At 42.0% G+C, this 25,704-nt stretch overlaps 2 pseudogenes; one reads left to right on the top strand and one right to left on the bottom strand.

Annotated features, from left to right (window-relative positions):
- LOC129049436 (double homeobox protein A-like) overlaps positions 1-25,322 on the bottom strand; it is a 53,177-nt pseudogene extending 27,855 nt beyond the window's left edge.
- LOC129049704 (ribosome biogenesis protein BMS1 homolog) lies at positions 754-8,356 on the top strand (annotated as a pseudogene).
- Positions 25,323-25,704: the final 382 nt, after the last annotated feature.

Raw genomic sequence — 25,704 nt, forward strand, 5'->3', positions numbered from 1 at the left:
GTCTTTTTAAGAGTGGGATCTATAATTGAGCCCAGAGCTCCAAAAACAAATGAAGGAATGAATGAGTGAATGAGCTCTTCCCATAGGTTTGGTGTGATTTGAGGCTCTACTTTTAATCTAAATGCTATGTTTTATATAATCTAAGATTTCCCCTAAGTGTGTTACACGATTGTGTTGTATTGAACTTACATTGAGACTCCTTTTCACATGTGCTGGTATCATTGTGGAGCTTTCCTATTCACTCTGAACTATTCATTTGGGGGACAGAGATAGACCTCTGTGTCTCTCATAGTTTCCATTGGCCAAGTGCGGTGGCTCATGCCTGTAATCCCAGCAATTCGAGATTGCTAGTGAGGGTGAGGCGGGTGGATCACGTGGTCAGGAGTTTCAGACCAGCCTGGCCAATATGGTGAAATCACATCTCTACTAAAAATACAAAAATCAGCCAGGCCCGGTGGCATGCACCTGTAATCCCAGCTATCGGGAGGCTGAGGCAGGAGAATTGCTTGAACCCAGGAGACAGAGGTTGCAGGGAGCTTAGATCATGCCACTGAACTCCAGCTTGAGTGACAGACTGAGACTCTGTCTCAAAAAAAGAAACAATGTCCATTACCTATACTGGAAAAATTGAGATTGCGATTTTGATATGAAGTGTGGAATGAGGATTGGGTCCATTTAGTTTACCTAAACAGATGATGAAATACTGTTTTACAAAGCATTCCTTAGTGCAAAGTTCTGTGTGTGTTTGTAGTCATGGGAACAGTGAGAATGAGGTTTGGAATGTGGAGTGCTCTGTGGGCCTGTGGCGGGTGGGGCCAGTGGCACGTCCGTGCCTGGCTCACAGGTATGATTTTGCTGTGGCTGGCTGTTGTTGGTCATTGTGTTCTGAGAGAGGCCCACATTAAGAAACGCAAATCTTACTTGTGATGTGTGAAGATTGCAGACTGGATGGATAGATTCCTTCCTAAAGCGGGGTGGTGGGGTGGGGGGGCATGTGGGGACCAGAGAGAAGCTTTCTTGTTTACTTGTTAAGTTTTGGATGACAATTACTACCGCTTCTTGCCATAGTCATCTGCCAAGTCCGCTGTGATTTTTCATTCAGGGAAATCTTAGCTCCTTGGGCTTACATTCCACTGTTGCCATCATTCTCCTCTTCTTAAATTTAAGTGTCATTTAAAAGAACGAAGTCCCTGTTCTCCCTAATATTTCTTTAGAACAGGGTCTGGGAGCATCGGGGTGAGGGACACGTCTGTTATTTTTATTCCAGTTTGTGTTCCCAGCCAGCTTAAGGAATGGTAGCTAATTGTAATGCAGATGTAACCATTTCCTGTAGCAGTACCACATTATTCAGAGACAAAGGTTGTGTTTTGTTTTGTTTTATTGATAATGATAACATAATTTTCCTAACATTTTTGTTCAAACAGAACTTTAAAAAAATCTAATGTTTAAAGAAAAAACCTTCATAAACATACACAAAATTTTTTCTTGTGGAAATTTAAGAATGAAGATGTAGAGAAAGAAGTTAAGGAAGAAACTGACCCCAGCGAAGAGGAAAGTGCCAAGAAAAAGCACTTGGATAAGAAGAGAAAATTGAAGGAGATGTTTGATGCAGAATATGATGAAGGAGAAAGAACACATTTTGATGATCTTAAAGGAGAAATGCAGAAACAAGCACAGGTGAGAAACCTCAGTTCCTCTCAGCCGTTTGTCAAGACTATCATAGCCCAGGAAACCCTGACTTTTTTGGGTCTCTGCTTCCTATCCTGCTTCTGTGCCTTTCATTTGGACCCCTGGGTAGAGATGCACGTGAGTGAGTTTATTCATGCAGTGAGCTCATTGTTTCTGCAGTCAGAAAATCACCAGAAAAATTTGCATACCTATTTTGTACCAACAATTAGGAAACAGAAATGACTGAGACATGGTCTCTACTTTTCAGACTTTGACAGTGTAGTGATCTGAGACACCATGTTCACTTCAGTGCAAGCATTGGCTGCCTATTCCAATCGCTGCTTCCTGATTTGAATGGCAGGTGATCAGTGGCCTGTGTGGCTTATGGACACACCAGAGCTCCCAGGAGGAGTGCTCTGAAAACTCATCCTGGTCAGAGTTCAGAAAGACATGGGGAGTGTAAGATCAGATGCGGAGATAAAGAGAGATGGTGTGGCCATCCTGCCTGGGGGCGCTGACCAGGCTGTTGGAGGCGGTGATCTCACTATGAAGCAGACACAGAAATGTGTGTACAGTTGATGGCAAGCATCTGAGTTGCACCTTGTTAGTGGGGCCAGGAGTGCCTCTGTAAGCTGGAACAGATTAGGTATATGATTTGTGAAATGGAGTTGAAAGGCTCTGCTCAGCCTAGGTCTTCATCTAGCCAAAGAACTATCTCCTGATTAGGCATTAGCTTAATGGTTGCAAGTCTGGGTTGACCTTTGACAGGCATGACTCAACTAACTGTGAAGTCTTTGCTTCACACCATTTACAATTTAGTTAGCTAGAGCCTTGTGGGCCATTGGAAAAGACTGAATTTTACACTGAAATGGGAGTCCTTGGAGGGTTTTGAGCAGAGGAAACATACTCAGTTAATCAGATCACTCTGCCAAGAGATCAGTCGGGTGGCACAAACCAGAGGGCTGGCAGAGGAGATGACTGCCAGACTTAATTTGGATAGACTTTATTTGGAAGCTGAGTCAGTAGAATTTCCTGGTGGACTGAATGTGGGGTGTGTGAGAGGAAATGAGGATGGCGACTGGAAGTTCCTGGAAGGATGGGGTGTTGTAAGTTAGATAGGAAATCCTCTGTGGATGCAGCTTTGGGAAGATGATGTTTGGGTCTGCTGGGTGTCATGCAGACAAGCGGAGTGTCAGGTGTCGAGACAGAGGTCTGGCCAGGGACTTAGATGTACAGCCCTCAGCATGTAGATGCCACGTCAAGCTGTGAGGTGGCTGAGGAGTGAGTGCAGAGTGAGTGGGAGGAGCAGGACTGGTGTGGGTGAGAGGGGGTGACTGCAGCCATGAGGCCTGAGCAGTGCCCAGGAGGGAGAAGCAGTGTGAGCATGCAGGCATGTGGGAGGCCAGCTGTACATGGAGGTGACACGTTGTTCAGATCCCGCTGCCATGTTAACTATGGTGAAGGCAGAGTTGACCACTGCAGGAAGGGCGTGGAGGCCTTCAGCGATCTTGGCAAGCACCGATTTTCATAGATGTAGGAGAATGGGAGCAGGGGAACTGGAGGCTGTGACTGCAGAAAACTTTTGTGGGGTTTTGCTGCAGAGAGAAGCACAGAAATGGAGCAGTTGTTGGTGGAAGAAGTGGAATCAAAAGGTTTTGAGATAAGAGAGATAACAGAGGGAAGAGCTGTTGGAATAAAGTCCAGGAAGAGTGGATGGTGTCTACTGAACAAGTGATGTGTGGCCCTGAGCAGACATGGACAAATCACCTGTGCCTGAGCTGCCCGTAGAACTTTCTGTGATCGTGGAGATGCACGTCTGTGCTTCCCAATACTGTAACCCTGGCAGCAGGTTGATATGGACCACTTCCAATGTGGCCAGTGTGATTGAGGAACTGCATTTTAAATATTATGTAATTGTAATTAATTTTAATTTAAATAGCCACACATAGCTCCCTTATGGGCCAGGTCAGAGCTCTGATAAGGCTGGATAAGGGAGTAAACCCGGGCAGAGGGTTGACTGTGAAGGTTCTTTTGGTTTGGGAGTGAATCAGGAAACAGTCATCAGCTGAGTGAAGGTGAGGGCGGTGTTGGGTGTTTAAAGAATTGTTTGGAGAGGAAGGAAAAAAAGGTGTGGACTGGGGACGTTTCCAGTGTTCGGGCACGCAGGGCTCCACAGAGTAATCTACATTGCTGTCCCTTGGAGCAGCAGAGAAGAAAACGGTTGGGACATATTCTGAGCAGACTGTAGAGGTAAAATGTGTAGGTTTTTTGTTGTTGTTGTTTGTTTGAGATGGAGTCTTGCTCTATTGCCCAGGCTGGAGTGCAGTGGCACCATCTCGACTCACTGCAACCTCCATCTCCCGGGTTCAAGCGATTCTCTCACCTCTGCCTCCTGAGTAGCTGTGACTACAGGCACGCGCCACCACGCCCAGCTAATTTTTGTATTTTTAGTAGAGATGGGGTTTCACCATGTTGGCCATGCTGGTTTTGAACTCCTGACCTCAAGTGATCCACCTGCCTCGGCCTCTCAAAGTCCTGGGATTACAGGCATGAGCCACCGTGCCTGGCTAAATGTGTAGTATTTTTAATAGGATAAAGCCTACATAATTCTGTCCACAGTTCGTTTACTTAGAAATTGCTCGTTTGTTCATATTAATCTTATGTTTATTATAGATAACGGCATATGGGTTTTTTCCTGTCATGTATAGCTGAATCGTGCAGAATTTGAAGATCAAGATGATCAAGCCAGAGTTCAGTATTAGGTTTTTCCATCTGGGATGTATGTCCACATTGAGACTGAAAATGTTCTCTGTGAATCTGTGCATATCTTTGACCCTCATTACCCCATTATCCTGGGTGGCTTGGGCAACAGTGAAGGCAGTGTTGGATACATGCAGGTGGGTCCCTTTGCTGCGTATTTGGTGCCTGAGGCTCTGTGGATTTCCCTTCCATCAATCATCTTACCCTCTTGTCCCGTCAGATGCATCTGAAGAAACATCACTGGTATAAGAAAATCCTCAAGCCCCAAGATCCAATCATATTTTCTGTAGGGTGGTGGCGGTTTCAGACCATCCCGCTCTATTATATCGAAGACCACAGTGGAAGACAAAGGCTTCTAAAGTAAACCCCACAGCACGTGCATTGCAGAGCAGCCTTTTGGGTTAAAATATGATTACAATAACTTGCTTATTGCCGATATTAAGCCTTACAGGCTGCATCATTATAGCTTTGTGCTTTTCCTTCATAAAATTCCATTCCTAAGATTTTTCTCTTTTCTGGGAGCAGGGAGGTGGTTTGGAGTAAATCTATATCCAAATGTAAATGTCCCTAACTATTATGTAAAACTAGAATCTAAAATTTGTGGTTTGCTATATTTCTTTTTTTCCTTTTCTTTTAAGTCCCTATCACTTCACAGGGAACTGGTTTCTTGGCAATAGTCTGTCAGTGGCACAATGGTAACTATCTTGGATGATTTCTTTTACAGATTGGCTTGAGAAATATATCCTGAAAGTGGGTTACATACATGAGACTTTAAGTTGAAAATTACTCATTTTTAGTAATATAAAGTAAATTTCCCTTTGCTTTTAATCTTCCTACATCCTTTTCAGCAGGGTGTGGGAGTAGAGGATGGGAAGTGGAAGAATTATAATGGTACTGAAGACATTTCCTATTTTTGTGCATCTTTTGGATTTATTTAAGCAAGTACTTAAGCAGTGCTCACCATGTGCTAACCACTATATGAGGTTGTGAGGAGCCATAGGAGAACAGGCAGACATGAGACCCCCTGCAGCCGTGCTAGGGTAGCAGTCTGTTCACTACATTTTCATTTGACCAGTCAGACAGGGCAGGGTTTATTGGTCCCATTTAACAGAGAAGAAACCAGAATAATGAGCAGAAGGAATCTGCCCTAGAGGTTCAAATTTTAATTTCCTAAACATTGCAACTGTATTTTTCTTTTCCATTTCATTCCAAACAGATCATTACAGTGAAATTGTGTTCCTCTGAAATCACTCTCAGGAAAGTACTCAAGTCTCCCTGTTTTTTTTTTCTTTTAGACAAAGTCTCACTCTGTCATCCAGGCTGGAGTGCAGTTGTGCAATCTTGGCTCACTGCAACCTCCATCTCCTGGGTTCAAGCAGTTCTCCTGCCTCAACCTCCTGAGTAGCTGGGATTACAGGTGTGCACAACCATGCCAAGCTAATTTTTATATTTTTAGTAGAGACGGGGTTTCGCCATGTTGGCCAGGCTTGTCTCGAACTCCTGACCTCAGATGATCTGCCTGCCTTGGCCTCCCAAAGAACCAGGATTACAGGCATGAACCACCACACTTGGCCTCAAGTCACTCTTGTTAGTTTGGCTTACCAACTTTAAAGTTTTGGATTGCTTTTGTCAAACCACTGGGTTGCAAGTTCAGATGGTCTTTCTTGTTTTTCTTAGCTAATTGTAAGTTAAATTCACTTTGGTAATTTATTATGTCACATAGAATTGAAGTTTTTCTCTTGCTGATATTATTCCTATTTCCAAATTTTGGGGTTTCTGTTAGCCTGATTTTTGGATAGCTGCCACAGGAATTGTCCTTGATCTGAATAAATCCATAAAAACTGTGAAGAAATTGAAACTAACTGGTTTTCCATATAAAATTTTCAAGAACACTTCATTTATTAAGGTTTGTATATCTATATATTCTCATATTTATAAATGCCCATATTGTTTGAGAAAAGGAACGAAATACTTCTAGAATATGGGCCTCATGTTTTTACACAGGTATTTGAAATCTTTTATAAACTTCCTGTTTTGTTTGTTTGCTCCTTTATATTTTGTTACTTAAATATGCCCAAAAAAGCAGTAGTAAAACAGAGGTATTTAGGAATTGAGGCTGTTATTCATGACTACCATGTAAGACTGCTACAGAACTCATATTGAAAATATGTCATTTTGGGGCTGGGCACGGTGGCTCATGTCTGTAATCCCAGTACTTTGGGAGGCTGAGGCAGGCGGATCACGAGGTCAGGAGATCAAGACCATCCTGGCCAACATGGTGAAACCCATCTCTACTAAAATACAAAAAAATTAGCTGGGCATGGTGGTGTGCGCCTGTAGTCCCAGCTACTTGGGAAGCTGAGGCAGGAGAATCTTTTGAACCTGGGAGGTGGAGGTTGCAGTGAGCCGATATCGCACCACTGCACTCCAGCCTGGCGACAGAGCAAGACTCTGTCTGAAGAAAAAAAAAAATGTCATTTTATCCACTGGGTTTTGTTTCCTACTTTTTTGATTTGTGTTAAGAAAGGGAAAAAAATCCCAAGTTTGACTAACCATTCAGTAGAAAAATAGAGCATTTGCAGACAACTTGGCAAGGGTAGACAAATGGATGTACTGTTTTTCAGTATTTGGGGAAGGTGGTTTGAGCAGTATTTATTGACAATTTCATTAGTGGGGATGTTTCTATTAAAAACACATAGTAAGATCATTAAGTGTTCTTGCAATATAAAGTAATAATACCACCAGCGTTTATCTTACTGTTTTCATGTTCTAAGTGCATGTATCTGAGTAAAAGGTTCTGGGCTGCAGTCTAGGCTGAGAGATGCCAGCAAAGACTGCCTAGGCCAGTGCAGTCCAGTAAATCCCTCTTCAATCTTCTCTTCCACACAGACAGCAGTGATGAGCATGCCCATGAACCCACATGATTATTTTGGGAAAAATGAAAGAGTTGTATTCTTTTTGTGGTAGTAATTCCACTTTCAAGGGCAAATACATTTTGATTATTTTATCACCTTTCAGTGAGTTGTTTTTGTTCTTTAACCAAGGATGTATGTTTGAGGTACGAAGTAAAGCATAAAGTATATGATTTTTTTGTGTGTGTTTTTATCTTGCTATACCCATAGGGAATGTTTAATTCTGCCTTGGAAGTGGCCAAATTTGAAGGTGCTGTGATTCAAACTGTCAGTGAGATAAGGCAGCAGATCAAGAAAGCACTCCGGGCTCCAGAAGGAGCCTTCTAGGCCAGCTTTGAGCATAAGCTGCTGATGAGCAGTGAGTGTCTTGAGTAGTGTTCAGGGCAGGGTGGTACCATTCATGCTTGACTTCTAGCCAGTGTGATGAGAGGCTGGAGTCAGGTATCTAGGGAGTTGAGCAGCTCCAGCCTTAGATCTCCCAGTCTTATGCGGTGTGCCCATTCGCCTTGTGTCTGCAGCCCCCTGGCCACACCCAGTAACAGTCCTGGGATCTATGAGAGTAGCTTCCTTAGTGAGCTTTCCCTTCAAATACTTTGCAACCAGGTAGAGAAGTCTGGAGTGAAGGTTTTGTTCTTTGTTTCTTTGCAATATGGATATGAATCTTCTTTTGAAAATGTTAAAGTAAATTACTTCTCTTTTCAGATACTGTCTTCATGTGAACTTGGTATCCTGTTTCCATCCCAGCCTTCTATAACCCAGTAACATCTTTATTGAAACCAGTGGGTGAGAAAGACACCTGGTCAGGAATGTGGACCACAGGACAACTCAGGCTTACCCACGGCATCAGACTAAAGGCAAACAAGGACTCCGTACAAAGTACCAGTGGCGTGTGTGTTGGTAGGGATGCAGCCTGTGCTCTGCAGACAAGGAATCACACAGACACTTTTCTATAATTTCTTATGTGCTTTGATTGTTCAAATATAAAGTCTAACATTAAATTTGATTGAACAAGTGTATATTCATGGAATATTTTGGAATGGAATATCAAAAAATGGTAATAGTGGTTCTTTCTGGATTGAAGACAAACTTTTCTTCTTTAAAATAAATTTTATTTTATATATTTGAGGTTGACCACATGACCTTAAGAATACATATAGACAGTAAACTGGTTACTATAGTGAAGCAAATTAACATATCTACCATCTCACAGTTACATTTTTTGTGTGTGACAGGAACAGCTAAAATCTACTTATTTAACAAAAATCCCAAAGACAATACATTTTTGTTAACTATAGCCCTCATGATGTACATTAGATCTCTAACTTGATCATCCTATATGTCTGCTACTTTGTATTTTTTTAATGTACATCTCCCCATTTGCTATTGATCATTTCCTATTTGGCTCATTTTTCAACTGGGTTGTTTTTCTGTTATTAAAAGAGTTCTTTACTGATTTTTGGACATTAACACTTTATCAGATATGTGATCTGCAAATATTTCTTCCAGTCTGTAGGTTCTCTTTTCATTTTGTTGGTTGTTTCCTTTGCTGTGCAGAAGCTTTTTAGTTTGATGCAGTCCTCCTTGTTTATGTTTCCATTTGTAGCCTAGCTTGTGGTGTGGCATCCAAAAAATAATTGCTAGGGCCAATGTCAAGAGGCTTTCCCCCTATGTTCTCTTCTAGGAGTTTTACGGTTTCAGGTCTTATTTGAGTCTTGAGTCTTGTATCTGTTTTGAGTTGATTTTTGTGTATGGTGTATGATCAGGATCCATTTTTATTCTTTTGCATGTGAAAATCCAGTTTTCCCAGCACTATTATTGATGAGACTATTTTTCTTTCCATTGTGTTGTCTTGTTTGCTCTTGTCAAAAATTAGTTGACAGTATATGTTTGGATTTATTTCAAAGGTCTCTGTTCTGTTCCATTGGTCTATATTTTTTGTTTTTATGCCAGTATCATACTGTTTTGATTACTATAGCTTTGTAATACAATTTTAAATCAAGAGGTGTGATGCCTCCAACTTTTTCTTTCACAGTAATCTGCTGGCTGTTTGGGGTTTTTTGTGGTTCCATATGAGTTTCAGGATTGTTTTTTCTGGTTTTTTTTTTGTTTGTTTGTTTTTTTGAGATGAAGTCTCACTCTGTTGCCCAAGTTGGAGTGCAGTGGCACAATCTCAGCTCACTGAAACCTCCACTTCCCGGATTCAAACAATTTTCCTGCCTCAGCCTCCTGAGTAGCTGGGACTACAGGCACATGCCACTATATCTGGCTAATTTTTGTAGTTTTAGTAGAGACAGGGTTTCACTATGTTGGCCAGGCTGGTCTCCAAGTCCTGACCTCATGATCCACCTGCCTCGGCCTCCCAAAGTGCCAGGATTACAGGCGTGAACCACAATGCCTGGCCAGCATTGTTTTTTTCTGTTCTGTGAAGAATGCCATCAGAACTTTGATGAGGATTGTGTTAAATCTGTATATTTGCTTTGGGTAATGTGAACATTTTAACAATATTAATTCTTCTGATCCATAAACATAGGATATCTTTTCATTTGTTCATATCTAAATTTCTTTCATCAATGTTTTATGGTTTTCAAGTGTAAGTGTACACATCTTCCATCTTCTTGGTTAAATTCATTCCTAAGTATATGTTTTTCTTTGATGCTATTGTAAATGAGATTGTTTTCTTGATTTCTTTGTCAGCTAGGTTATTATATGTTGAGTTTATACTTTGCAGCTTAACTGAATTGATTTAGTAGTTCTCAGAGTTTTTTGTGGAATTTTTGGAGTTTTTTACATAAAGGGTCTATCTGATCCGAGCTCCATCTGGTTCTGAGATCCAAGCTCCATCTTGCTCTGGGCACCATCTGCTTGAAGTTCCATCTGCTCCAAGCTGCATCTTGCTTAGAGCTCCCATCACTCTGAGCTCCATTTTGCTCAGAGCTCCATTTACTCAGAGCTCCATTTGCTCCAAGCTCCATCTTTCTCAGAGCTCCAATCACTCCAAACTCCATCTTGCTCTGAGCACCCTCCACTCAGAGCTCCATATGCTTGGAGCTGCATCTTCTAGCTCCATCTTGCTGATATCTCCAATCACTTCCAGCTCCATTTTGCTCTGAGCATCATGTGCTCAAAGCTCCATCTTACTGTAAGCAGCATGTTCTCTGAGCTCCATCTGAAACTGAGCAACATTTGCTCCAAGCTCCATCTTGCTTAGAGCTCCTTCTTGCTCAGAACTTCATTTGCTCCAAGCTCCATCTGCTCCGTGCTCCATCTTGCTGAGAGCTCCAATTACTTCCAGCTTCATTTTGCTCTGAACACCATCTGCTCAAGCTATATCTTACTGTGAGCAACATGTTTTCTGAGCTGCATCTTGCTCAGAGCTGCATCTGCTCCAAGCCCCATTGTGCTCAAAGCTCTAATCACTCCGAGGCTGATCTTGCTCTGATCACCATCTGCTCAGAGCTCCAATCCTCCAGAGCAAAATTTTTAAGTTCCAATCATTTCAAGCTCCATGTTGTAGCTCTATCTTACACCGAGCAACATCTGCTCCAAGTTCCATCTTGCTTGGAGCTCCTTTTTGTTCAGAGCTCTATCTGCTCCAAGCTCAATCTTCCCTGAGCTCCATCTTGCTTGGAGCTCTAATCACTCTGAGCTCCATCATGCTCCGAGCTCCATCATGCTCTGAGCTCCATCATGCTCTGAGCTCCATCTGAAACTGAGCAACATCTGCACCAAGCTCCATCTTGCTTAGATCTCCTTATTGCTCAGAGTTTCATCTGCTCTGAGCACCATCTTGTTCGGAGCTCCATCTTGCTCAGAGTTCCAACTGCTCAGAGCAATGTTCAGAGTTCCAACGACTCCAAGCTTTATCTTGCTCTGAGATCCATCTTACACAGAGGAACATCGGCTCCAGGCTCCATCTTGCTTGGAGCTCCTTCTTGTCTGAGCTATATTTGTTCTGGGCTGGACACTCTGTGCTCCATGTTGCTCTGTGTTCCATCTGCTCAGAGCTCCATCTGCTCCAAGCTCCATCTTGCTCAGAGCTCCAATCACTCCAAGCTCCATCTTGCTCTGAGCACCATCTGCTCTGAGCTCCACCTTGCTCAGAGCCCCAGTCACTCCCAGCTCCATCTTGCTCTGAGTACCATCTGCTCTGAGCTCCATTTTGCTTGGAGCTCCATCTTGCTCTGAGACCATAGGCTTGGAGCTCCATCATACTCTGAGCAACATCTGCTCTGAGCTTCATATTAATTGGAGCTCCATCTCACCTGGAGCTCCATCTGCTCTGAGCTCCATCAAGCTTGGAGCTCATCTTGCTCAGAGGTCCATCTTGCTTTGAGCACCATCTGCTCCATGTATGTTTACAGCAGCACTATTCACAATGGTAAAGACTTGGAACCAACCCACATGCCCATCAATGATAGACTGAAAAAAGAAAATGTACTACATATATGTCATGGAATACTACACAGCCATAAAAAGGTATGAGATCAAGTCCTCTGCAGGGACATGGATGAAGCTGGAAGCCATCATCCTCAGCAAGCTAACACAGGAACAGAAAACCAAACACTGCATGTTCTCACTCATAAGTGGGAGCTGAACAATGAGAACACATTTTAATACTATTAAGCCCTCTGAAAATGGTCTGTTTCTCTTAACAAAGGATATTTATACTTTGTAATTTTTTTCTCTCTAAAGGACTGTGGCTTCTTCTGTCTGTGCCAGTCTAGGGTACAGGTTGACTACCTCACTTTGAAATGACCCACCCCATGTCCACACATGGTTGGTCCCTCCTGTGAACTGTTTGTTCACAGACTGTTACCACCTGTGGGTCATTTGACGGGAGGTGACCTCACATAGCAATGCACCAGGCAAATCACCAACTGAAAGAATCACTGAAACAACATGTGTCTGCTTATTTCAAAGAATGAATAGGAGTCAGTTGAAGGTGATTAAGTCAGCAACATCTTAAGGTGATAAGATGTCAGTAACATCTTAGATGACCAAGAATAATCCTGTGGGCCCCAAGAACACATGACAATATGGACTATGCCAGCAAAAATCTCACCCATCAGACAACAGCAAATGACACTGTGGCTCAAATGTTAAATGTCTTCTCTTGATGTGTGAAAGCACATGACCAGCAGGAGGCAAAAACATCAGGGAGACAAAGGCTTTGTTGCATATCTGTGGACTTCAGTCTCCAGTGAGACACTCAGAGCCTACATCTCCTGTTACCACTGCTGTTTTTATTGCACAGAACATTTCCATATACGTTTCATTGCACAAGAAACGTTTCGACAAACATACATCTGATAAAAGGCTGTCTTCAAAACGTCTAAGCAACTAACACTACTTACTAGCAAAAACACAAAAGAGAAACTAATAACGAAACAAAACCTGAATAGACATTTCTACAAAAAAGATGTAACATTGAAAACAAGTTTTAAAAACCTGAATGACATAACCATGAGAAAGATATAAATCAAAACAACACACATATCATCTCACTATAATTCAAATGGATGTTATCAAAGTGATAAAATATATTAAAAGAGACACAAATGCTGGTGGAAATTTCCAGAGAAGAACTCGTTTGGTAAGAATGTTAATTAGTATACAGCCGGGCATGGTGGCTCACGCCTGTAATCCCAGCACTTTAGGAGGCCGAGGCCAGCAGATCATGAAGTCAGGAGATCGAGACCATCCTGGCTAACACAGTGAAACCCCATCTCTACTAAAAATACAAAAAATTAGCCGGGCGTGGTGGCAGGTGCCTGTAATCCCAGCTACTCAGGAGGCTGAGGCAGGAGAATGGTGTGAACCCAGGAAGCGGAGCTTGCAGTGAGCCGAGATCATGCCACTGCACTCCAGCCTGGGCAACAGAGCGAGACTCCATCCAAAAAAAAAAAAAAATACTATAGAAACCAGTGGAGGTTCCTCCAAAAATTAAACCTACAACTACCACTTCATCTAACAATTCTACTACTAGTATACTTTCAGTGCAAAAGAAATCAGTTTATGCAAGAGGTATCAGCCATCCTATGTGGACTGCAGCACTATTCACAATCGCCAAGATAAGGAATAAACTTACCTGCCCATCCACAGATGAAGGGATAAAGTAACTGTGGTGGACGTAAACGAACAGAATAGTCTTCAGCCAGAAAATCAAAATGAAATTTCATCATTTGGAGCCATACTGTTGAAGCTGGAGGACAGCATGGTAAATGACCTAAACCAGGCAGACAAAAAAAAACATTGCCACATCTCACTCATGTGGAACCCAAAATAAAAGGCTTTATTGCAATAGATCTAGAGAGCACAACAGTGGTTTCCAGAGATTGGAGAGAAGCAGGGGAATGGGCAGGGATCAGAAATAGACACAAAATTACACTTAGATGAGAGGAATGAATTGTTCCTCTCTGTTCCACAGCCCAGTGACCGGAGGTTAACAAAACATCACACTTTTTTCACAAAATCTAGAAAAGAAGATTCCAAATGTTTTCACCACAAAGAAATTAACAACTGTTTGTGATAACAGAGACTCTAAATATCCTGATTTTAACATTCCTCTGCATCTGCATTAACCACAATGCCCCACTCTAACTCCCCCCATTGTATACTTTTACTATATGGCCAACCCTTTAAAAAATATGAAATACGCAATGCTAAAATTCAGGCATACCACAAAACACCCTGAATTTCTAAAGCAATCCTGAGAAGTCCAAACTACATTGGTTGTGTCACACTTCTCGATTTTAAATTTCATTGAAAAGCTAGGGACCCCATTTCACACAGAGCAGTGGAACAGATTAGAGGACCCAGATGTAAACCCACACCCCTAACACCATCTGATCTTCAAAAAAATCCACAAAAATAAGCTTTGGAGAAAGGGCTCCCTCCTCTCTCAATAGATTGTGCCAGGATAAACTGCTAGCCAGTTGCAGAAGAAAAACAGTGGGCCCCTGTGTCTCACCCTGTACAGAAATTAACTCAAAATGAATGAAAGATGTAAACGCAAGACCTCAAACTATGAAAAGCCTGCAAGAGAACTTGGAAATACCCTTCTTGACAGAGGATTTGGCAAAGCATGGCTATGCCTAAGTCCCCAAAAGCAAGTGCAACTAAAACAATTATTGACAAGTGGGGCCTAATATACAAAAGAGCTGCTGCACAGCAGAAGAAATTACCAACACAGTAAACAGACAGCCTACACAATGGGAGAAAATGTTCCCACATACGCATCTGATGAAGTCTAATATCCAGGATCTACCTCAAATACATTAAGCAAATAAATCAGAAAAACAAAAACGCAATGAAGAAAGGGTAAGGTGCATGAAAACATGCATCTCAAAACAAGGTTTACAGCAACCAACAGACAAGACATTTCTTTACCTCAGGAATCATCAGAGAAATGCAAAGCAAAAGGCCCATGAGATAGTACTTCACACATTCTGATGAATGACAATTATGACACAGTCCACAAGAATGAACACCAGCAAGGCAGAGGAGGAGGGATGCTGGTCTGCTGTTGGTGGAAATGCAAACTAGTTCAGACACCATGGAAAGCAATGTGGGGATTTCTCAAATAACTTTCTCAACATCACTAAACCTCACAAAAAAAGTCCATGAAAACCACACTAAGATTCCGTCTCATTCCACTCAGAATGAGTACTACCAAAAACAAAACACAAATTTTTGAAGGTGACATCCAGTGTAGACTTACAGAAAGGTAACCTCTTAAACACTATTGGTGGGGATGTAAATTAGTATACACACTATGAAAAACAGAGATGAATGGATAGAAGATGGCCGAATAGGAACAGCTCTGGTCTACAGCTCCCAGCTTGAGCGACACAGAAGACAGGTGATTTCTGCATTTCCATCTGAGGTACCGGGTTCATCTCACTAGGGAGTGCCAGACAGTGGGCGCAGGTCAGTGGGTGAGCGCACCATGCTCCAGCCGAAGCAGGGACAAGGCATTGCCTCACTCTGGAAGTGCAAGGGGTTAGGGAGTTCCATTTCCAGGGGTGACAGAGGGCACCTGGAAAATCGGGCCACTCCCACCCGAATACTGTGCTTTTCCAATGGGCTTAGGAAACGGTGCCCCAGGAGATTATAGCCTGCACCTGGCTCAGAGGGTCCTACGCCCACGGAGTCTCGCTGATTGCTAGCACAGCAGTCTGAGTTCAAACAGCAAGTCGGCAGCGAGGCTGGGGGAGGGGCACCCGCCATTGCCCAGGCTCCCTTAGGTAAACAAAGCAGCCGGGAAGCTTGAACTGAGTGGAGCCCACCACAGCTCAAGGAGGCCTGTCTGCCTCTGTAGGCTCCACCTCTGGGGGCAGGGCACAGACAAAAAGACAGCAGTAACCTCTGCAAACTTAAATGTCCCTGTCTGACAGCTTTGAGGAGAGCAGTGGTTCTCCCAGCATGCAGCTGGAGATCTGAGAACGGGCAGACTGCCTCCTCAAGTGGGTCCCTGACCCCTGACCCCCGAGCAACCTAACTGGGAGGCACCCCCCAGCAGGGGCAGACTGACACCTCACAGGGCCGGCCAGGTACTCCAACAGACCTGCAGCTGAGGGTCCTGTCTGTTAGAAGGAAAACTAACAGAAAGGACATCCACACCAAAAACCCATCTGTACATCACCATCATCAAAGACCAAAAGTAGATAAAACCACAAAGATGGGGAAAAAACACAGCAGAAAAACTGGAAACTCTAAAAACCAGAGTACCTCTCCTCCTCCAAAGGAACGCAGTTCTTCACCAGCAACGGAACAAAGCTGGACAGAGAATGACTTTGACGAGCTGAGAGAAGAAGGCTTCAGACGATGAAATTACTCCGAGCTACGGGAGGATATTCAAACCAAAGGCAAAGAAGTTGAAAACTTAGAAAAAAAATTTAGAAGAATGTATAACTAGAATAACCAATACAGAGAAGTGCTTAAAGGAGCTGATGGAGCTGAAAACCAAGGCTCGAGAACTACGTGAAGAATGCAGAAGCCTCAGGAGCCGATGCGATCAAATGGAAGAAAGGGTATCAGCCATGGAAGATGAAATGAATGAAATGAAGCGAGAAGGGAAGTTTAGAGACAAAAGAATAAAAAGAAATGAGCAAAGCCTTCAAGAAATGTGGGACTATGTGAAAAGACCAAATCTACGTCTGATTGGTGTACCTGAAAGTGACGGGGAGAACGGAAACAAGTTGGAAAACACTCTGCAGGATATTATCCAGGAGAACTTCCCCAATCTAGCAAGGCAGGCCAACATTCAGATTCAGGAAATACAGAGAACGCCACAAAGATACTCCTCGAGAAGAGCAACTCCAAGACACATAATTGTCAGATTCACCAAAGTTGAAATGAAGTAAAAAATGTTACGGGCAGCCACAGAGAAAGGTCCGGTTACCCTCAAAGGGAAGCCCATCAGACTAACAGCGGATCTCTCGGCAGAAACCCTACAAGCCAGAAGAGAGTGGGGGCCAATATTCAACATTCTTAAAGAAAAGAATTTTCAACCCAGAATTGCATATCCAGCCAAACTAAGCTTCATAAGTGAAGGAGAAATAAAATACTTCACAGACAAGCAAATGCTGAGAGATTTTGTCACCACCAGGCCTGCCCTAAAAGAGCTCCTGAAGGAAGCGCTAAACATGGAAAGGCACAACCGGTACCAGCCACTGCAAAATCATGCCAAAATGTAAAGACCTTCGAAACTAGGAAGAGACTGCATCAACTAATGAGCAAAATAACCAGCTAACATCATAATGACAGGATCAAATTCACACATAACGATATTAACTTTAAATGTAAATGGACTAAATGCTCCAATTAAAAGACACAGACTGGCAAATTGGATAAAGACTCAAGACCCATCAGTGTGCTGTATTCAGGAAACCCACCTCACGTGCAGAGACACACATAGGCTCAAAATAAAAGGATGGAGGAAGATCTACCAAGCAAATGGAAAACAAAAAAAGGCAGGGGTTGCAATCCTAGTCTCTGATAAAACAGACTTTAAACCAACAAAGATCAAAAGAGACAAAGAAGGCCATTACATAATGGTAAAGGGATTAATTCAACAAGAAGAGCTAACTATCCTAAATATATATGCACCCAATACAGGAGCACCCAGATTCATAAAGCAAGTCCTGAGTGACCTACAAAGAGACTTAGACTCCCACACATTAATAATGGGAGACTTTAACACCCCACTGTCAACATTAAATGAGACAGAAAGTTAACAAGGATACCCAGGAATTGAACTCAGCTCTGCACCAAGTGGACCTAATAGACATCTACAGAACTCTCCACCCCAAATCAACAGAATATACATTTTTTTCAGCACCACACCACACCTATTCCAAAATTGACCACATACTTGGAAGTAAAGCTCTCCTCAATAAATGTAAAAGAACAGAAATTATAACAAACTATCTCTCAGATCACAGTGAAATCAAGCTAGAACTCAGGATTAAGAATCTCACTCAAAACCGCTCAACTACATGGAAACTGAACAACCTGCTCCTGAATGACTACTGGGTACATAACGAAATGAAGGCAGAAATAAAGATGTTCCTTGAAACCGACGAGAACCAAGACACAACATACCAGAATCTCTGGGATGCATTCAAAGCAGTGTGTAGAGGGAAATTTATAGCACTAAATGCCCACAAGAGAAAGCAGGAAAGATCCAAAATTGACACCCTAACATCACAATTAAAAGAACTAGAAAAGCAAGAGCAAACACATTCAAAAGGTAGCAGAACGCAAGAAATCACTAAAATCAGAGCAGAACTGAAGGAAATAGAGACACAAAAAACCCTTCAAAAAATCAATGAATCCAGGAGCTGGTTTTTTGAAAGGATCAACAAAATTGATAGACCGCTAGCAAGATTAATAAAGAAAAAAAGAGAGAAGAATCAAATAGATGCAATAAAAAATGATAAAGGGGATATCACCACCGATCCCACAGAAATACAAACTACCATCAGAGAATACTGCAAACACCTCTACGCAAATAAACTACAAAATCTAGAAGAAATGGATAAATTCCTCAACACATACACCCTCCCAAGACTAAACCAGGAAGAAGTTGAATCTCTGAATAGACCAATAACAGGAGCTGAAATTGTGGCAATAATCAATAGCTTACCAACCAAAAAAAGTCCAGGACCAGATGGGTTCACAGTGGAATTGTACCAGAGGTACAAGGAGGATCTGGTACCATTCCTTCTGAAACTATTCCAATCAATAGAAAAAGAGGGAATCCTCCCTAACTCATTTTATGAGGCCAGCATCATCCTGATACCAAAGCCTGGCAGAGACACAACAAAAAAAGAGAATTTTAGACCAATATCCTTGATGAACATTGATGCAAAAATGCTCAATAAAATACTGGCAAACAGAATCCAGCAGCACATCAAAAAGCTCATCCACCATGATCAAGTGGGCTTCATCCCTGGGATGCAAGGCTGGTTCAATATACGCAAATCAATAAATGTAATCCAGCATATAAACAGAACCAAAGACAAAAACCACATGATTATCTCAATAGATGCAGAAAAGGTCTTTGACAAAATTCAACAACCCTTCATGCTAAAAACTCTCAATAAATTAGGTATTGATGGGACGTATCTCAAAATAATAAGAGCTATCTATGATAAACCCACAGCCAATATCATACCAAATGGGCAAAAACTGGAAGCATTCCCTTTGAAAACTGGCACAAGACAGGGATGCCCTCTCTCACCACTTCTATTCAACATAGTGTTGGAAGTTCTGGCCAGGGCAATTAGGCAGGAGAAGGAAATAAAGGGTATTCAATTAGGAAAAGAGAAAGTCAAATTGTCCCTCTTTGCAGATGACATGATTGTATATCTAGAAAACCCGATTGTCTCAGCCCAAAATCTCCTTAAGCTGATAAGCAACTTCAGCAAAATCTCAGGATACAAAATCAATGTACAAAAATCACAAGCATTCTTATACGTCAATAACAGACAAACAGAGAGCCAAATCATGAGTGAACTCCCATTCACAATTGCTTCAAAGAGAATAAAATACCTAGGAATCCAACTTACAAGGGATGTGAAGGACCTCTTCAAGGAGAACTACAAACCACTGCTCAAGGAAATAAAAGAGAAGAGAAACAAATGGAAGAACATTCCATGATCATGGGTAGGAAGAATCAATATCGTGAAAATGGCCATCCTTCCCAAGGTAATTTACAGATTCAATGCCATCCCCATCAAGCTACCAATGACTTTCCTCACAGAATTGGAAAAAACTACTTTAAAGTTCATATGGAACCAAAAAAGAGCCCGCATCGCCAAGTCAATCCTAAGCCAAAAGAACAAAGCTGGAGGCATCACACTACCTGACTTCAAACTATACTACAAGGCTACAGTAACCAAAACAGCATGGTACTGGTACCAAAACAGAGATATAGATCAATGGAACAGAACAGAGCCGTCAGAAATAATGTCACATATCTACAACTATCTGATCTTTGACAAACCTGAGAAAAACAAGAAATGGGGAAAGGATTCCCTATTTAATAAATGGTGCTGGGAAAACTGGCTAGCCACATGGAGAAAGCTGAAACTGGATCCGTTCCTTACACCTTATACAAAAATGAATTCAACATGGATTAAAGACTTAAACATTAGACCTAAAACCATAAAAACCCTAGAAGAAAACCTAGGCATTACCATCCAGGACATAGGCATGGGCAAGGACTTCATGTCTAAAACACCAAAAGCAATGGCAACAAAAGCCAAAATTGACAAATGGGATCTAATTAAACTCAAGAGCTTCTGCACAGCAAAAGAAACTACCATCAGAGTGAACAGGCAACCTACAAAATGGGAGAAAATTTTCGCAACCTACTCATCTGACAAAAGGCTAATATCCAGAATCTACAATGAACTCCAACAAATTTACAAGAAAAAAACAAACAACCCCATCAAAAAGTGGGCAAAGGATATGAACAGACACTTCTCAAAAGAAGACATTTATGCAGCCAAAAAACACATGAAAAAATGCTCACCATCACTGGCCATCAGAGAAATGCAAATCAAAACCACAATGAGATACCATCTCACACCCATTAGAATGGCAATCATTAAAAAGTCAGGAAACAACAGGTGCTGGAGAGGATGTGGAGAAATAGGAACACTTTTACACTGTTGGTGGGACTAGTTCAACCCTTGTGGAAGTCAGTGTGGCGATTCCTCAGGGATCTAGAACTAGAAATTCCATTCGACCCAGCCATCCCATTACTGGGTATATACCCAAAGGACTACAAATCATGCTGCTATAAAGACACATGCACACGTATGTTTATTGTGGCATTATTCACAATAGCAAAGACTTGGAACCAACCCAAATGTCCCACAATGATAGACTGGATTAAGAAAATGTGGCACATATACACCATGGAATACTATGCAGCCATAAAAAATGATGAGTTCGTGTCTTTTGTAGGGACATGGATGAAATTGGAAATCATCATTCTCAGTAAACTATCGCAAGAACAAAAAACCAAACACCGCATATTCTCACTCATAGGTGGGAATTGAACAATGAGAACACATGGACACAGGAAGGGGAACATCACACTTCGGGGACCGTTGTGGGGTGGGGGGAGGGGGGAGGGATAGCATTGGGAGATATACCTAATGCTAGATGACGAGTTAGTGCGTACAGCGCACCAGCATGGCACATGTATACATATGTAACTTACCTGCACATTGCACACATGTACCATAAAACCTAAAGTATAATAATAATAATAATAATAAATAAAAAAAAAAAGAAAAACAGCTAGAAGTTTCTGAAAAAATTCACAGTACAACTACCAAGTCGGCTAACAGCCCCACCACTGTTTCCACATTTAAAGCAGTTGAAGTCCCTAGGTTGAAGAGAGCTATCTGCCTTCCCATGGGTACTAAAGCACTCTTAACTGTGGCCAAGGTAGAGAACCAACCTACCTGTTCAAACACAGCTGCAGGGATGAGGAAACTGCTGTATAGATACACCACGGAATATGTTTCAGCCATAAACCTTTGGGAAATCCTGCCATCTGCAGCAACATGAAGAAACCTAAAGAACATGAGGTCCAAAGAATAAGCCTGGTAGAGAAAGTCCCATGCCACGTGATCTCAGGCATGTAGACTGAAAAAAGCTTTATCTTCTAGAAGTAGAAAGTTCAATAGGGCTTACCAGAGGCTGCTGGGGAAGTGGAGGCTGTCTCAGAAGGAATCAGTGATGGGTACAAAGTTACTCTCAGATGAGAGTGATCAATTCTGGTCTCCTATTCCACAGCAGGGTGACTAACCTTAACACAAATGTATCATATGTTTCAAAGTAGCTAGAAGGAAAGATTCTGAATGTTGTTACCACTCAAAAATAATAACTATAGGAGATGAAGCGATGCTAAATAACCTGATTTTATCATTACTCAACATATACATGTATCAAAATCTTCCTTGTACCTTCTAATTGTATAAATTTAGTATATGACAAATAGTGTTTTAAGAAATATAAAGAAACAATGCCAAAATTTATGTGGAAATGTGAAACACCCTGAATTTCCAAAGCTATTCTGAGAAATACAAACCATATGGGATGCATCACATTCCCTGAGTTCTAATTAAATGAAAATCCGTAGTTAACAAACCCATATGTTACTGGCATACACAGAGAAACACAGACCAGTGAGCAAAATGAATGTGCTCAATAATAAACAAAAATTTATATGGAATGAACACATTTTTCAAAACACCACCAAAATGACACAACGGGGAAGATTTCCAAAACTAGATATCCATATGCAAAAGAATAATACAGGACTCTTATGGTACTAGATACACAATAATCAACTCAAAATGATTAAAGATTATACACAAAGCCTGCAACCATAAAGCTCCTATAAAGACAACCTCGCGTGTGCGTATATTTAGGGCAACTTGGATGTATGCTCACGGTTCGCAAAAAGTAAACAAAAATACAAGGGAAAAAAATATTGACAATGAACTGCTTTGGTAGTGATTTGTGATTTTGTTTTTTCTTGATGAGTAACCAACAGCACAGCCACCAAGAAATTATACACATGTGGGACCACATCAAGGTGAAGCGTTTGTGCCCAACAAAGGAAACAATAAACGAAATACAAAGGCACACTAAAAATTACAGGTTTGGAATAAGGGATTATTTTTGAAAAGGTACAAGCCAGTCATACTACCAGCTGGCAAAAGAATAACAAAACAACAGAACAATTGCCAGACAAAAACTGGGCAAATAACCGGATTAGATATTTTTCCAAAGAAGACAGGAAACTGACCCAATGTCTACAAAAACGTGGTTAACATTACTACTCATGAGAAAAATGCAGATCAAAACCACACTCAGATCTTATCTCACTCCAATAGAGTGAACATTACAGAAAGATCAAAATATTTAAAAAGACAATTCCTGGTATGAATTTCCAGAAAGGGGAACTGTTTGTGGAAACATAAATTAGTATTAACTCTATAAAAAACAGTTAGAGGTCTTGCAAAGAATAGGAAAAAAACAAATACCATACCATCTAGCAGTCCCATTACTGGGTATAAATTCAACCTACCTGTTCATCCACAGATAAAGAGATCAAGAAACTCTCATATACATACACTAGGAAATATTCTTCAGCCATCAAAATAATGAAACAGTGTCATTTAGAGAAACGCAGATGAACCTGGAAAACATTATGTTAAATGTAATGAGCTAGGCCTAGAAAGACAAACACTGCATGATATCACTCATGTGAATCTTAAGATGTTTATCTTAATGATGTAGAAAGCACAATATTGGTTACCAGAGTTTGGGAGATAGAGGGGGAATGGGGTAGGATTGATTATGGAAACAAAGTTATCTTAACATTAAAGGAATAAATCTGAGGTTCTCCTCCTCAGCCTGGTGATTGGAGTTAACAATAACATATTTTTCTAGAGCAAGAAGGGAGAATTTTGAATGTTCTCCCCACAAAAAAAAAAAAAAAAAAAAAATACCTGGACGAGTAAGTAGAGATCCTAAGTACCCTGATTTGATCATTACCCAATCTATATGTATGAAAATGTACCCCTAATTATGGACCTTTATGTTGTGGAAAAAAGTTAACAGAAATAAATACGTATTGCTAAAAATCACAGGGAACCACAAAAGCAATGAATATCTAAAGGAATCGTGAGAAATAGAAAGTGAAGACCCACAATCCTCAATACCAAATTACACTGCCAAGTTGTAGTTATACAGCTGACATATGATACTTGCATAAACTATGGACAAAAACAGGGAGGACAAAAACATGATCAACACAAATATAGACACAATCAACTGACTTTGATAAAGAACACTGCAATGTGGAAGGCAGAGAATGAATACCTTTGAGAAAAATGATATCCAGATGCAGAAGCGAGAAATAGGACCTTATTTTACACGATGTATGAAAATCAACAACACCCCCTCCCCCAAATTGAAGGCAAAACAAAAGACCATAAACCACAAAATGTTTTTAACTAAAACACAGGATGAGCATATATTTTGGGTCACTTGAATCTCTGCTCACTTTTGCAAAGAGGAAAATAAACAAACATCCTTGAAGAAGAACCTCATTGACAATTAAATGCTTTGTCACTGATATATATTTTCTTATATGGGTGACGAAAATTACATGCATGAAACGCAAAAATAAATATATGGGACTACATCAACATGAAAAGTTTCTGCATATCAAAGAAAACTAGTTTCCAAATACAAAAGCATCCTATAGATTAGGCAAAAATTTCAGGCAATCATGTAATTCAGGAGGAGTTGTCATCTAACATGTACACAAAAAACACTACAAAGTAGCAAAAGCATCCAATCTAATATTTTGCAAAGAACCTGAACAGACAATTCTACACTGCCATAAAATCGAACAAATAAGAGATAAGGTCCTCAAAATAAACTATTCATTAGAAAACTGTAATTCAAAACCACAGACAGATAATCCCACACTTATTGAATATGCCTAGATTTTTTTTTTTAAATAGGAGGGGCTGGGAACGGTGTCTCATGCCTGTAATCTCCGCACTTTGCAAGGCTGAGGCAGGTGGGTCACCTGAGGTCAGGAGTTTGAGATCAGCCTGACCAATATCGTGAAACCCCATCTCTACTAAAAATACAAAAATTAGCTGGGCATGGTGGCGGGCGCCTGTAGTCACAGCTACTCTGGAGGCTGAGACAGGAGACTTGCTTAAAACCAGGCAGAGGTTGCAGTCCGCGGAGATGGCGCCACTGCACTCCAGCCTGTAAGACAGAGCAAGACTCCGTCTCAAAACAAAAACAAAACAAACGCCAAACCAAAAATAATAGGAATGCGAGTGTGGTTTTGGAGAAAGGGAAACTTATACACTGTAGGTGGAAATGAAAATTAGGATACACACCATGGAAAACAGCTAAATAACTGGAGACTCCTCAAAGAACTGAAAATACAGATGTCCCCTGCTCTAGCGAGGTCTCTTTTTAAAGGTGCTGAGGCATCAAAAATAATCCTAGACTCCAGCTCAGAGGCCCCTGGGGCTCGGAGGGACCCAGGTCCCGCGTTTCATCGCCAGCTGTGGGCCAGGGCGCTCCTATACGCTGGACGCGGGTCGGACACCGGCATAGCCTTCCCGGGGTGCAGACGCTGCAGTAGCCAGGACCCCACAACAGCCCCCACGCGGAGGACTCGGGCCCAGATGCCCACGAAGAAGTGAGGGCACGAAAACAGGCAGAGGCAGGGAAGGAGCAGGGAGGGTTCCTGGTGGAGTCCACACCCCCGCCACTTACCGCGGAGACCTGCCTCCTACTCCACCATCACATGGAACCCACCACTGCTTCTTCGAAGCTCGCTGTGACCACGCAGCCGCTGCTGCCTGGGCCTCGCAGGAAGTGCAGTCTCAGCTTCCGTAGGGACACGCACGCTGGCAGCGCCCTCCTGCCAGGTTGAAGCTCCACCCCCTCTTAAAGGGACCGCGGCTCGGACTTGCCAGAAGCAGCTTCCGGTTGCAGCACAGGCTGAGCCTCTGCCCAGCCCCAAGGGAGGACGAAAGGCCCCTGGTCTCTCATCCTCCCCAGCTTTCGGGCCCTAGAAGTCGCAGGAGCGCTCCCGGTGACCCCCTCCCCGAGATCGGCTCCCTTCGCCTAGGGAGCGCCCGGGACCTGCCCCTGCCCTCCTCTGGACCTCAGCTACACCATCCACAAAGGAAGCAGCCTCGCTAGAGCTCTGGGGTCCCTCAAGCTCGGCGTCTCAGGATCCAGAGTGGGCTCCCCTGCCCCTCTGCAGAGGGGGCCCAGAGAACCACAGAAA

Source organism: Pongo abelii, chromosome 14 (genome assembly GCF_028885655.2).
Source record: "Pongo abelii isolate AG06213 chromosome 14, NHGRI_mPonAbe1-v2.0_pri, whole genome shotgun sequence".
Classification (NCBI taxonomy): domain Eukaryota; kingdom Metazoa; phylum Chordata; class Mammalia; order Primates; family Hominidae; genus Pongo; species Pongo abelii.